The sequence below is a fragment of the Myxine glutinosa genome, chromosome 7, assembly GCF_964187855.1.
Source record: "Myxine glutinosa chromosome 7, kmMyxGlut1.1, whole genome shotgun sequence".
In the NCBI taxonomy this organism is placed as follows: domain Eukaryota; kingdom Metazoa; phylum Chordata; class Myxini; order Myxiniformes; family Myxinidae; genus Myxine; species Myxine glutinosa.
Window position 1 is genome coordinate 57344950 of NC_136267.1, and position 12570 is coordinate 57357519.

Sequence of the window (12570 nt, forward strand, 5' to 3'; positions counted from 1 at the left end):
TTTGTTCCAGAGGCAGGAGAAAAGAGGAATGAAGGAGTGAAGCTGAGCAGAGAGTCTTGATTTTGGCAGTTTAACCATAAGAGGGTTGCAGGCAGATCTTGTGCGACCTGTAGGAATATTTGTGGGACAGAGCCCAGAGAGAGCTGGGGGGGCAAGGCCAGAGAGGAGTCGGTAGAGACTGTACAACTTCAACAATTATTTGCTATTCCACCTAAAGCATTCTCACACTGTTATCTCCTTTGTGGCCTCATCTTACTTCTTGTCATCATGATATTCAATGCTTGGCAAGGTTTGGCAAGAGGGGTTTGGCTTGAGAGGGCGGAGGAAGAACGATCGGGGAGGTTCGCGAAGGTTCGAGGGTGTGGCCTATATAACCCGTCACGCGACGCCCCCACGAGAGATGCGTCAGAGAGAGTCCACCGGTGGTTGTTGCTGAGAGTAAGAGAGAAGGGAGAAGTTCATCAAAAGGAGTTTACCGCAGCTTTGAACAAACCGGAGCTGAACCAACGGCAGTTTTGACCACAGCAGCTTTGAGCGTCGCAAGCGGTTTTCGGCCGCGGCTACAAAGACGCCGCCGTGCGAACATGCCTGCGGAGGGGCGGCGGCTGCTCACTCCCGGCCTGACCATTCTCCTGCTCCAACTGAACCTTCCTCCCCTTCCAGCCATCCGTGCCATTCATCCCTGCCTTCATTCCCTGTGTAAGTCTGATTGTCGTCCATCTTCGGTGTTGTCCTGGGGTTTAAGTAAGTCTGTATAAGCTAGTGTTGCACTGTGCCTTCTGATCCTTCCATCCTTCTGTCTTTATTTTCGTTTCTTTCCTTCTCCTTGGTTCCTTTGTGTAAATAGTAGTAATAAATATATTTGTTCTTCCTACCTTGCCTTTCTTTCCTTTACATCCGTTTCGTTTTCGTTTCGTTTTCCTTTCCATTCTTCTTTCCCCCAATCGCTTTTGTCCTGTCTCCAATTGAGTACCTGTAGCACGATTTGGCCAACGTTTAAGAATCGGGTCAGTTACTTGCTTATGGTTTGTGCCGCGGCTGCTAATCCGCTCGGCAATTAACATCTTGTCCGCGGTCGCGAACGAGGTTGCTCACCTGCCTCTCCGGAGGGAGCTTGGGCAACTTCAGGACTCACGTCGGTCAGTCATACACAAGGGGATTAATCCCCCCTTCTTAAGGGGAAAAAGGCCGATGTAGAGATCCGTAACAATTGATGTCAGGAGCGAGATTCGGACCTGAAGTGCGATTAGCGCACTCAAATTACGAGTGGCCCAAAATTTTATTTTATTTAACATCCTAAATTTAAAATCGTGCCATGGATAGTCAAGGCGATCGGATGCTGGTGGGTGAATTAGAGGAGGGGTTAGAATCAACCCAGGACCCCAGGGAGGAGGTGGGAGTAATGATGGAGGAGGAGAGCAGTGAGGATGTGGTTGCAGAGGTTTCAGGCGCACAAAATGGCGACGCCGCGCACGAGGTTGGAGGCGCACAAAATGGCGGCTCGCACATGGTTGCGGCGGCCATGCCCACTGCACCAATGGGGATAGTCCAAATGCAGGCCCTCATGGAGCAATTTATGGCACGAATGCAGGCGTCCCTGAACCTGCAGGGGGAGAAATTGCGAAACCAACTTGTGGGATTGAGGGCTGATAGTGAGCAATTGGGAGGCCAAATGGGAGCAATGAGGGACGAAGCAAGGTGTACTCGCGCCCAAATTTGGAAGTTAGACAGCGAATTGGAGGGTTTAGACAATAAATTTGAGGGTTTAGACAATAAATTTGGGGGATTAGAAAACCAAATCGGGGAATTGAGAAATTATATGGGAAGCCAAATTGGGGGGCTCGAAGGTAAATTGGGGGGCCAACTAGAAGACATGGGTAATCAAATTTGGGAAATGAAGGAGGGGTTAACGGGGTTGGAAAATAGAATGGCTGCCCAGGAGAACCAGATGGAAGGGGTGAAGAATGGGTTAGGGGGGTTAGAAAACACCATGGAAGGCAAATTAAGGGAAATAGGGGAGCAATCCGCCCGGGAAATTAAACAAATGGGAGATCAGATAGAGGCGGTGAAAATTGGGTTAGAAACCAAATTGGATGCCCAGAGAAATGCTTTGGAACAGATGAGGGCAGCATCTACCAAAGAGATGGGAGAAATGGGGGAGGATATCAGACGAGGTGTGGGCGAGGAGGTCTCGGGGGTACGCGAGGAGGTAAAGCGAGGTGAGGAGCGTATGGAGAAAGAGGTGAGAAATAGTACGGCTAGGTTACAGGGGGGCATAGAGGATCTGACGAGGGGAGTAGAACAGCTGACGGTGGGACAAAAGGAATTAGTGGAGCAAGTGGAAAAGAACACTGCGATAATCGGGGGGTTAAAGGCGACGCAGAAGGAGATAAAGAAAGAACTCATAGCGACAAAGAGGGAATGTCAGATGGTACATGAGGGGTTGACAAAGAGGTTGGACGAGGTGACAGAGGCAATGGAGACGAAAGAACGGGAGGTGAGGACGCATATAGAAACGATCAAGGTGACCTTAGAAGACGAAATTGAGGGGGCGCACCGGGAAATGAAAGAGGTGAAGCAAAAATTAGAGGATGTGGAAGAGGGGGTAAGTGAAATTAAGAAGAGACGGAGGGAAACTAAGAGGGAGATAAAGGAGGAAGTGATGGAATATGTACAAGGTCTGTGCTCAAATCGTGATTATGTGCTTACCAACCAAATAAAGAGTTTGCAGGTGGCGGAGGAGGAGCGACGACGAGGTGCCGAGGTGAGTGGCGATATACTCGGAAATGTATATGGTGTGAGGGGAGATTCAGTCGTCTTGGGTGTTGGTGTAGACCCGGGTGTTCGTGAGAGGCCGCTGGTAAGGTGTGCGACAGGTACAGAGTGTGAAGGAGGGGGTGTGCGAGGATGTCCGACTATGGGGTGTGTGAGGAAAAAGTGCGCGCCGAGGAGTGAGTGTGCTGTTGAGAGTGAGTTGGTCGTGGCGCAGGTGCGGGGGGGCACATGGAAGCGCGTGATGGGGAGTGTTACAGGGGATGTAACGACAGAGTGCACACCTGTGGTGAGTGTTACGGAGGGAGTAACGGGAGAGTGTGCGCAAGAAAATGCGCGGGAAAGGTGTGTAACGGACGGGTGCATGAGTACAGAGTACGCTGTCGAGAGTAAGGGTGAATGCGCGACCGAGTGTGGTGGTGAGAGTAGTGAGAGTGACACGGAGCACGAGTTGGTTGTAGCAGGTGAGAGAGGATGCATACCTGGAATGGAAGGATGCACACCTGGAATGGTCGAGCGCGTGTGGGAATGCACACTTGAGTTGGTAGTGAAGCACGTGATTGGGTGTGCAGGTGAGTGCACACCCGTGGTTGTCAGAGGATGTGACCGAGGAGTGGGCGCGAAGAGGTGTGTTGGTGAGGTGTACGAACGACGAGTGTGTGTCAAGGTGTGCGGTGGTCAGGTGTGTGACGAAGTCTATGAGTGTACCTGGGGGTGTGTAAGAGAAGGTGCAATGACGGAGAGTATGGAGACAGCTGGATGTGTGAGCAAGGAACGGAACGCGGGGTGTGAGAATGCAAGTGAAGCATCGACGCTAAACGGGATAGCGGTGAAATCGACTTTTAGCCGAAGCGAGCCCTCGGTTCGTGCCGGGCTTTGTGTGCAGCGGGAACCAGCGGGGATCGTAACCACGGCGGTTTCAAAAGAACCGCCGTGCGGGATACCCGCCGGGCCTCGCTCTGCACGGTCACGTCCGTGCTCCGCTAAGCGGAGCGGGCGGCCCGGTTCGAGGACACCGAGGAAGGGTCGACACGGCGACCCCTTGTGGCTGCAGCGCTCCGGCCGGCCGAGATCGGGCCATCTGACGGCTCCGTGCCGAGATGGTGCGTGGTATCTCGGCCCGAGTAAACCTCCTTCCCTGCACCGAATGCCGGACGGACCCAACCGCCGGCAACGAACCACCCGCATTCATTGCTCGACTTTGCTAAGCCGGGCTTTGAGAATGAATTGACGCACCGAGAGGCTCAAGTGAGTAGACGTGTGAGGGTGATAGCAGTAGTGAATTTGAAAAGCAAAATTTGATGATTGGCAAATGATTGGTTGAAGGATTGGCAGTGATTGGCAAATTTTTGATTGGTTGGAATTTGATGAGCAAAATTTATAGTGAAAGATGCCCGATGTGGTGGGATGGCAAATCCACTGTCCCTCACATACGGGGCACATGAGCAATAGTTTTATGGGGTTTGGCAGTGAAACTAGCCCGGGAGGGTTAGGATAATGTATAGGAACCTAGAGATGACCATAGGTAACTGTAGATTTAAGTAGCAACATTGGACAGGTAGTCGGGGACATAGAGAGGTTAGAATGGATGATAATGATGTGGGATGTGCTTAGTTTAAAGGAAAAATGGGGAGCACCAAGTCAGAGGGAAACCAGGTAGATCAGATGATGCCGTGTGTTTGAGAATCGAAAGTGTATGAAGCAGCGTATGAGGAATAATTGTGATTGTGAGTTGTATTGAGTGTGAAAGTGTATGGAGCAGTGCATGAGGAACAATTGTGGTTGTGCATTGTATTGAATGATTGAAGAAGCCTGGGAGGAAGGAGGGTGCAGGAAGCACCAGGTGTGCAAGTGAACAGGTGTATGGAGCAGTGTATGACTGAGTAATGGTGATTGCGTGTTGTGTTGAGTGAATGGTCCTGGAGGAAGGATGGTGCAGGAAGCAGCAGGAGTGATGGCACAGGTGTGCAAATACAGGTGTATGGAGAATGGTTGTGTGAATATATGGAGTATGGAATGGATGGTGTGGAGTGAGTATGGTGGAAACTGTGGAGTGGAGTGGATGGTGCGAAGGTGTGTATGGGGAGGATGGACCCCATCACGAATACCCGGGGAGGGTAGTTTAAGAGTTAGGTAGAGGGAGTAGGTAAATTGTGGTTGGATATTGGCATCTGCGGTGCGTGGTGGAAGAATGGTGTTTGGATGGGTGCATCAGTGACTTGGAAATGGCTGGGCGTGTGGCCTGTTAGTGTGTGTAGTTAAATGGGCACTCCGCCACTGTTAGGATGTCGGCCAGGTGAGGCCGCAGGTGGGCTCTGGGAGCCGGTAGAGTTGTGGATGGGGCCCGAGGATCCGGAGGACGGACCCGGGTAGCCCAGTGCCAGAGGGCACCGAGTGGGGAGAGCGCCAGAGGGCCTTCCCCAGGTCGATAGGTTAGGGTAAGGAGCAGGTAAGCTCGGAGGCAACTGCAGTGGTGGAGGTGTGCAGGTGGTAGACCTGCTGGGAGAGCCATACGACCCAGTCCTGAAATTGTGCAAAGGCACAGGGAGTTGAATCGGGGGAGTGAGACCCCCAAATTGATGGGGTAACCACAGTTTGGTCAATGGGAATTTGGTTCTTAAAACCACCTAGGAGTAAGTTGGCCAAATGGATTGGCAGGGAGAGACCCCGGGGTAGTGTAAAGTGTGTTAATATCATTTAGGAACTAGTTAGGATTGAAATCTCCTCGCACCATCTACATCCACTCACCTGAGGTGACGGTGCTCCACACCATGCCATGGTTTGTTGTTGTTATTTTTTTGTACAAATGTTTGGATTGTGAGACGCATCATGACGTGGGTGTGACATTGTGCTTTGTTGATGTACCATCTCTCCATCCTTATGAGGATTGATGATGAATTGGTGATGGCAAATTTGGTTAGAGGGATTGTTGTGACGAATTTGGTATTAGGGGAAATAGAGGGAGGACGAGACGTAGTGACGGATTAGTAAATGTGTAGGTTTTTTTTGTAAATATGGGTAAGGGCAAGGGTAGAATAGGTGACGGGTGGGGTGACGTACGATACGGACGAGTTTTTTCTCCGCTCGGTCTCCAGGCGCACCTCACCTTGCATTGCCTTTATTGATGTGTACCCTTGCGCCCTTACCCCTCGCTAACCTGCCCTCTCTGTCTTCCTTCCCCGACCCATGGATTGTGCTCTCTGGGCACCGAGGGGAGCTGTGCGGGAGTCCGCCATTGTGTGCCCGAACCCCCACAACCACAGCTGCCTGCATCCACGCACCACTTATGGACCACATGTCTGTGGCTGAGCACCACAGCATGGACCCCACGGGTTGGGGCATGGCCCCTCTGCTGGAACCGGCCACGATGGCCCAAGATCTTGCTTGCGGACCCCGTGAGACGTGGCACCTATGCCACACAGGTGAACCACACCTAGTCGGCCCCTGTGGGCCATAAATAAAAAGTGACACGTTTTGTGCATTTTTAAATTATGTCTAAATAGGCCACCAGCAAGAAGATGAAGTTGACAACATCAGGAAGAAAAATGGCCAGCAGAGGAGCCGAAGAGCAAGACCACCAGCAGGGTTTGTTTTGTTGTTTATTATGAACTGTGGTGACTGTGCACTGACTGGTGTGTTTTTTTGGTGCTTTATGGTGCTCTTTATTGGTGCTGGTGCGTCGATGCAGCGCAGGCTGTCTCCTCCCCCCCCCCCCCCCCCCCCCCCCACAAAGAACAAATCACAGGTCATGGGTTGCAGTGTAAATACAAATAGCGACACTTGTAAATAATGCTCCCCACCGTTCATGTTTAGTTTGAAGACAATTCCGCAATGCGGTTATCCTGTGGGCGTGAATCTGTTAGGTAGGGTGCAATGCAACAGCGGGACATACTTATTTGTGTTTTAAAACTGTCGCACTCAGGGTCAGGTTAATTGTAGAGGGAATTACACCTACGTGTCACACTAAGTAAGTTTTATAGGCCCGGGACGTGCCTTGGACGATGAGGGTGCAGTGTTGTGGATTTGAGAATTGTTGTAAATATCACCCTCTAAGTGTAATTAATTCTTGTAAATATCTCCGTTTTGTGTGTAAAGGTCAAAGGTCGTCCCTCTTAGTTAGTCCATATACATGCACGTAGCAAATCATATACCCTTCTAAATAGTTATTTCTTTATTATGTGTATTAGTTTAAAGCTGTGTTTCCCATTAATTGACTCTGCATTGCACCGAATTCAAATAAGATAGATCCCCTTTCAATTCCCCATTTGTCCGCAATTGCCAACTGCATTCGCCCTCCATTGAACACGCGGTCGGTTCGGAGAAGAAAGGCGTGTCTCCGCCCTCGTCATCGGAAGGAGGAGTGAGCCAGCCCTTGCCGACCAATCAAGCACGAGGGGTTTGGCTTGAGAGGGCGGAGAAAGAACGATCGGGGAGGTCCGCAGAGATTCGAGGGTGTGGCCTTTATAACCCGTCACGCGAAGCCCCCACGAGAGATGCGTCAGAGAGAGTCCACCGGTGGTTGTTGCTGAGAGTAAGAGAGAAGGGAGAAGTTCATCAAAAGGAGTTTACCGCAGCTTTGAACAAACCGGAGCTGAACCAACGGCAGTTTTGACCACAGCAGCTTTGAGCGTCGCAAGCGGTTTTCGGCTGCGGCTACAAAGCGACGCCGCCGTGCGAACACGCCTGCGAGGGGGCGGCGACTGCTCACTCCCGGCCCGACCATTCTCCTACTCCAACTGAACCTTCCTCCCTTCCAGCCATCCGTGCCATTCATTCCCTGTGTCAGTCTGATTGTCGTCCGTCTTCTGTGTGTCCTGGGGTTTAAGTAAGTCTGTATAAGCTAGTGTTGCACTGTGTCTTCTGATCCTTCCATCCTTCTGTCTTTATTTTCGTTTCTTTCCTTCTCCTTGGTTCCTTTAATTGTGTAAATAGTAGTAATAAATTATATTTGTTCTTCCTACCTTGCCTTTCTTTCCTTTACATCCGTTTCATTTTAGTGATTTCCCCATTGGATACCTGTGGCACGATTTGGCCAACGTTTAAGAATCGCGTCAGTTACTTCCTAATGGTTCGTGCCGCGGCTGCTCATCCGCTCGGCAATAAACATCTTGTCCGCGGTCGCGAACGAGGTTGCTCACCTGCCTCTCCGGAGGGAGCTTGGGCAACTTCAGGACTCACGTCGGTCAGTCATACACAAGGGGATTAATCCCCCCTTCTTAAGGAAAAAGGCCGACGTAGAAATCCGTAACAATATATATATAAGCTTTATATATATATATATATATATATATATATATATATGTATATATGTATGTATATATATATATATATATATATATATATATATATATATATATATATATATATATATATATATATATATATATATATACATGTATGTATGTATGTATGTATGTATATATATATATATATATATGTATATATATATATATATATATATATATATATATATATATATATATATATATATATATACATATATACATATATATATATACATATATATATATATATATATATATATATATATATATATATATATATATATATATATATATATATAATATATATATATATTATATATATATATATATATATATGTCACGCTACCAGATTCTTGTACCAGATGCGCCAAACATCGACTGCGTATAAACGCCGTTGAAAGGCGGCACCGTGTGTTTCACCGTTTTCGCTTCCGGATTGATCGTTTATCAGCAATAAACTGCCGGAAATATACCTTTATTGGCCATCTGGTGACTCTGCTGCTGTTGGTGGCAAGCGTGCCAGGCCAACCTGCTCTCACTGAAAGCCGGCCGGCCATCGCAGAAGCAACAGGGTGTTGTGACCTGTCCACTACTTATATGACAATCTGATTCATTTTGTTGACTCATGACTGAAAATGATTGAGACAGTCATTATAGTTTGTGCAATTGATAGGACCTGTGCATGCTGCTCAGTGCTGTGCATCCAGTGTGCATGATATTTTATTCATATACTCGACAAAGAATATCGTTTACTGAACAATGCTGTACTTGTATGTACTTTGTGAATTAGGCTCACAAGACAATGACGTGACCTTTGAATCACACTTCTGGCGGCCAACTTAATATCCCGTGGGGTTTTCAAGTGTAAGTAGTATGATGCACATGCATTTATTGTCCTTCACGGATAAGTCAAGCCTTGTGTACATACTTCTTGTAAATGGTGCTTCACCAAACATGTGTGTGAAAATTCTATACATGTGGGCCTACTCGTCATTTTGCCTTGATATTTTGGCATGACAGCTTGGGCTAGCGTACAGATGGGGGGGGGGGGGGGCGAGGATTTACAGTATTTGTGCACAGTTGCAATGCAGATTATGCTTGAGATTCAATGCAGATTGTGCTGCACATAATAAATACAGCAGTAGTAGAAGAAACATGAGCGTGTTTGTTTCCCATTAATTCCAATTAAAATCAGTGCTGGTCACAACTTATTTGCTAGGAAAAAGTGAAAAATACAGAATATTGGCAAAGTGCCAAAAACAATTGGCACTCAGCCAATAACTCTGATGGTACTTTTATTTACTTTACTTGACCAACATCATGCTTGAAAAAAACCTTTAGAACCCTAGAAATTGATTCTGATTGTAAATTACTGGTTGGTATTTTTTGCGAAATTTTCTAGATTTCCTGGCATGAAAAGTTGAAAAACTTAACATTTTGGGTAACACATGAATATTAAAATTTTTGTTTTCATGCATTTATAATTGCCCAATTTGACCAACCCTGCTATTTTATGGAGGTACAGGGTTGGTACTTTAATGCTGCAGGTATAACATAAATCCATAATTTGAGCATCTGGTACAAGAATCTGGTAGCGTGACACATACAACAACATGCATTTTAAAGGCCATTTTCCCTGCTAGAGCGGGGGTTAGCCTTGCGGTCCCCATGACAATCTTCTCCATTTTGCCCTATTTTCTGCATCTCTCCTTGTTAACCCCCTTGCCCGCATTTCTTCTTCCACCATCTTTAGCCAAGTTTTTCTCGGTCTTCCCCGTCTTCTACTTCCTTCTACATTCATTTCCATCACTCTTCCCAACCAGTCACTTTCATCCTTCCTCAACACATGACCAAACAATCTCAACCTGTTCCTCTTCACAGCATCAATCACAGGCTCTATTCCCATCATCTTTCGCAATTCATCATTTGTCTTCCTCTCTCTCAACGATACTCCGCACATCCGTCGAACCATTCGCATTTCCACCCTTTCCAACCTTCGTTGCTGCTCTACGTTCATTACCCATGTCTCGCTCCCATAAATCATAACACTTCTCACACATGCAGCATACACCTTTCCCTTCAGCTTCAACGACACTCCCCTCATCAGCACGCCACTCATTTCCCGAAACTTCTTCCATGCACATCTCACTCGAGCAACCGTTGCCGAGTCTGATCCACCTTCTCCATTCAGCATGTCTCTGAGGTAGCAAAATGTTTTCACACCTTCCAGCTTCACGCTGTCTCCAAGATCCAACTCAACATTTCCTCCATCTGCAGCTCCCTCTGTGCACACCTTACATTTGAATGTAGCTGCCACACTGGTTAATGACCCTCTCAGACCACTACATTTTTGATGAACCCACTCAGCGCACATTGTACACTGAATGGAGTTCACTCCGACACCCTTCCGACACACAGCACAGGGCCACTTCCCAGTTCTTTCCACCTCACCACATGCTTTACCACTTGCCATCACCTTCGTCTTTCCGATATTCACCTTCAGACCTTTTGTCTCCATACATTCCTTCCACGTGTTCATCTTTTCCTTCAGTTCATCCATACTTTCCGCAATCAACACCAGATCATCTGCATACAACTCGCACGGTAAACCCTCCTTTACATTCTGAGCCAGCACCTCCATCACAGCTACAAATAGTAGTGGACTTAGTACCGACCCCTGATGCACTCCCACCTTCACCTCAAACTCACCACTGTTCCCGTCCTTCGTCCTTACAGCTGTGCGCGCTCTTTTGTGCATTGCCATCACTACTCTGATCAACCATTCCTCCACTCCTAACTTCCTCAATGCCCATGTCAATACTTTGCATGGAACCCGATCGAATGCTTTCTCCAGATCAACAAATAGTGGGGGGGCCAATGTAGCAGATTGAAATGCCCGGTGAAATTGCTCGTTAATTTTTGGACACTGGTTGGGCTGTCTTTAGGGATGATATAAGTTCTAGAAAAAATATGTCTCCAATTGTTTCAAGTTCTTTATGGCGGCCATTTTGGATTTTCAAAATGGCGGATGTCGAAAACGTAAAATTCCATTATCTTGGCTTCTAAATGACCTAGAGTTTCGATTCTGGTGTCCAGTTGTACATTTTTGGGGATAGAGAATTGAATGAAACCTTCTTTAATAACCTACAAGGGATAAAAATAGGTTTTTATGGCACAGCCGAACCAGTGTCCAAAATCTAACTTAATGCACATCTATCTTAATTGTTATTTGTTATTTGTATGTTCCAGATTCGTGACCCTGAGCTATGATGGAGCCAAAAAGCAAGAAAACCAAGAAAGAAACTGATTTCACACTTTGCATTCAGTGCCAGGATCCCCAAGGTGCACTAGTGACTGAGCCAGCACTGGGCTCATATGCAAAGTTTCTCCAGTTCATCCAGGAGAGGGCACGATATGGTGATGCCGACTTCAAACAGATCAGCGAACGATTAAGCTGTTTCACTGCCACTGACTTGAGGAACAATAAAGCAAAGTGGCACCGGGCATGTTATGGATCTACATGCAACACTGCTCACCTGGAGCGTGCTAGAGTTCGCCACCAGAAAGCCTGCGAACATGGCGACACCCAGCATCTTCATAAGAGGTGTGGACGTCCTTCTTCTGCACCTGCCGCTGCAAGTACCTCAGGTTCTACGCAAGACGAGACTCTTCACTTCACACGTTCATCATCAACTCCATTCAACAGAGACCTTTGTTTCTTCTGTCAAGAGGTCACTAAGGAAAGTGTACATGTTGTATGCACGTTCAACGCAGGTAAACAGCTGAAGAAAGCTGTTGAAGAAGGCAGCAACCACAAGTGGAAAGTTCAGCTGAGTGCTGCCATCAGTGCACATGATGCTCATGCGATCGACGTCAAGTATCATCTCCCATGCTGGGTGCAGAATGTCCAACGTGCTCCCAAGAGTGGGACATCAAGTGATGACAAAGAACACATACTGCAAGAAACTAATGTTATCAAAATAGCCGCAGACATTGAGTTTGTCAGCCTTGTTCGCTCTCTACTCCAAGCTGGTGAAATTCTCAACATGTCTGACCTGAAGTCGGTTTACTCCAGGATTCTTGACAATAATGGTGTGCACAATGTCCCATCACCTACTACCCAAGGCATGAAGGAGAAAATCAACTCTCACATTGATGACGTTCACTTCATGAAACCAAAACGTCGAAACGAGTCAGACTGTGTATTCTCCACTGCCGTGCGTGATGCAGCTGTCGAAGATGCAATGACGAAGACAAATGAAAAAAACATCGAACAACTGTTTGAGAGTGCCTCTGTTCTCCGCAGTGCCATTGCTTGTCAGAACAAGCACCCATGGCAATTTGAAGGAGAAATGAACACTGATGATGCTGAAAAGCATGTACCCAAAGTACTCTATGCTTTCCTCCGCTGGCTACTGGAAGGACCAGCCACGAGCATTGAGCCAGAGACTATGCGCTCAGCCACTATTCATCGAGATGTTATAACCATCAGTCAGAACATCATGTACGGCTA

General features: G+C 47.4%; 2 protein-coding genes across 12 annotated transcripts in view; both read right to left on the minus strand.

Annotated features, from left to right (window-relative positions):
• LOC137431270 (uncharacterized) overlaps window positions 1-12570 on the minus strand; it is a 917646-nt gene that overhangs the window by 781684 nt on the left and 123392 nt on the right. The gene's annotated exons all lie outside the window — the stretch shown is intronic.
• Window positions 1-12570, minus strand: part of LOC144888143 (uncharacterized) — a 1118715-nt gene that overhangs the window by 337751 nt on the left and 768394 nt on the right. The window lies entirely within an intron of this gene.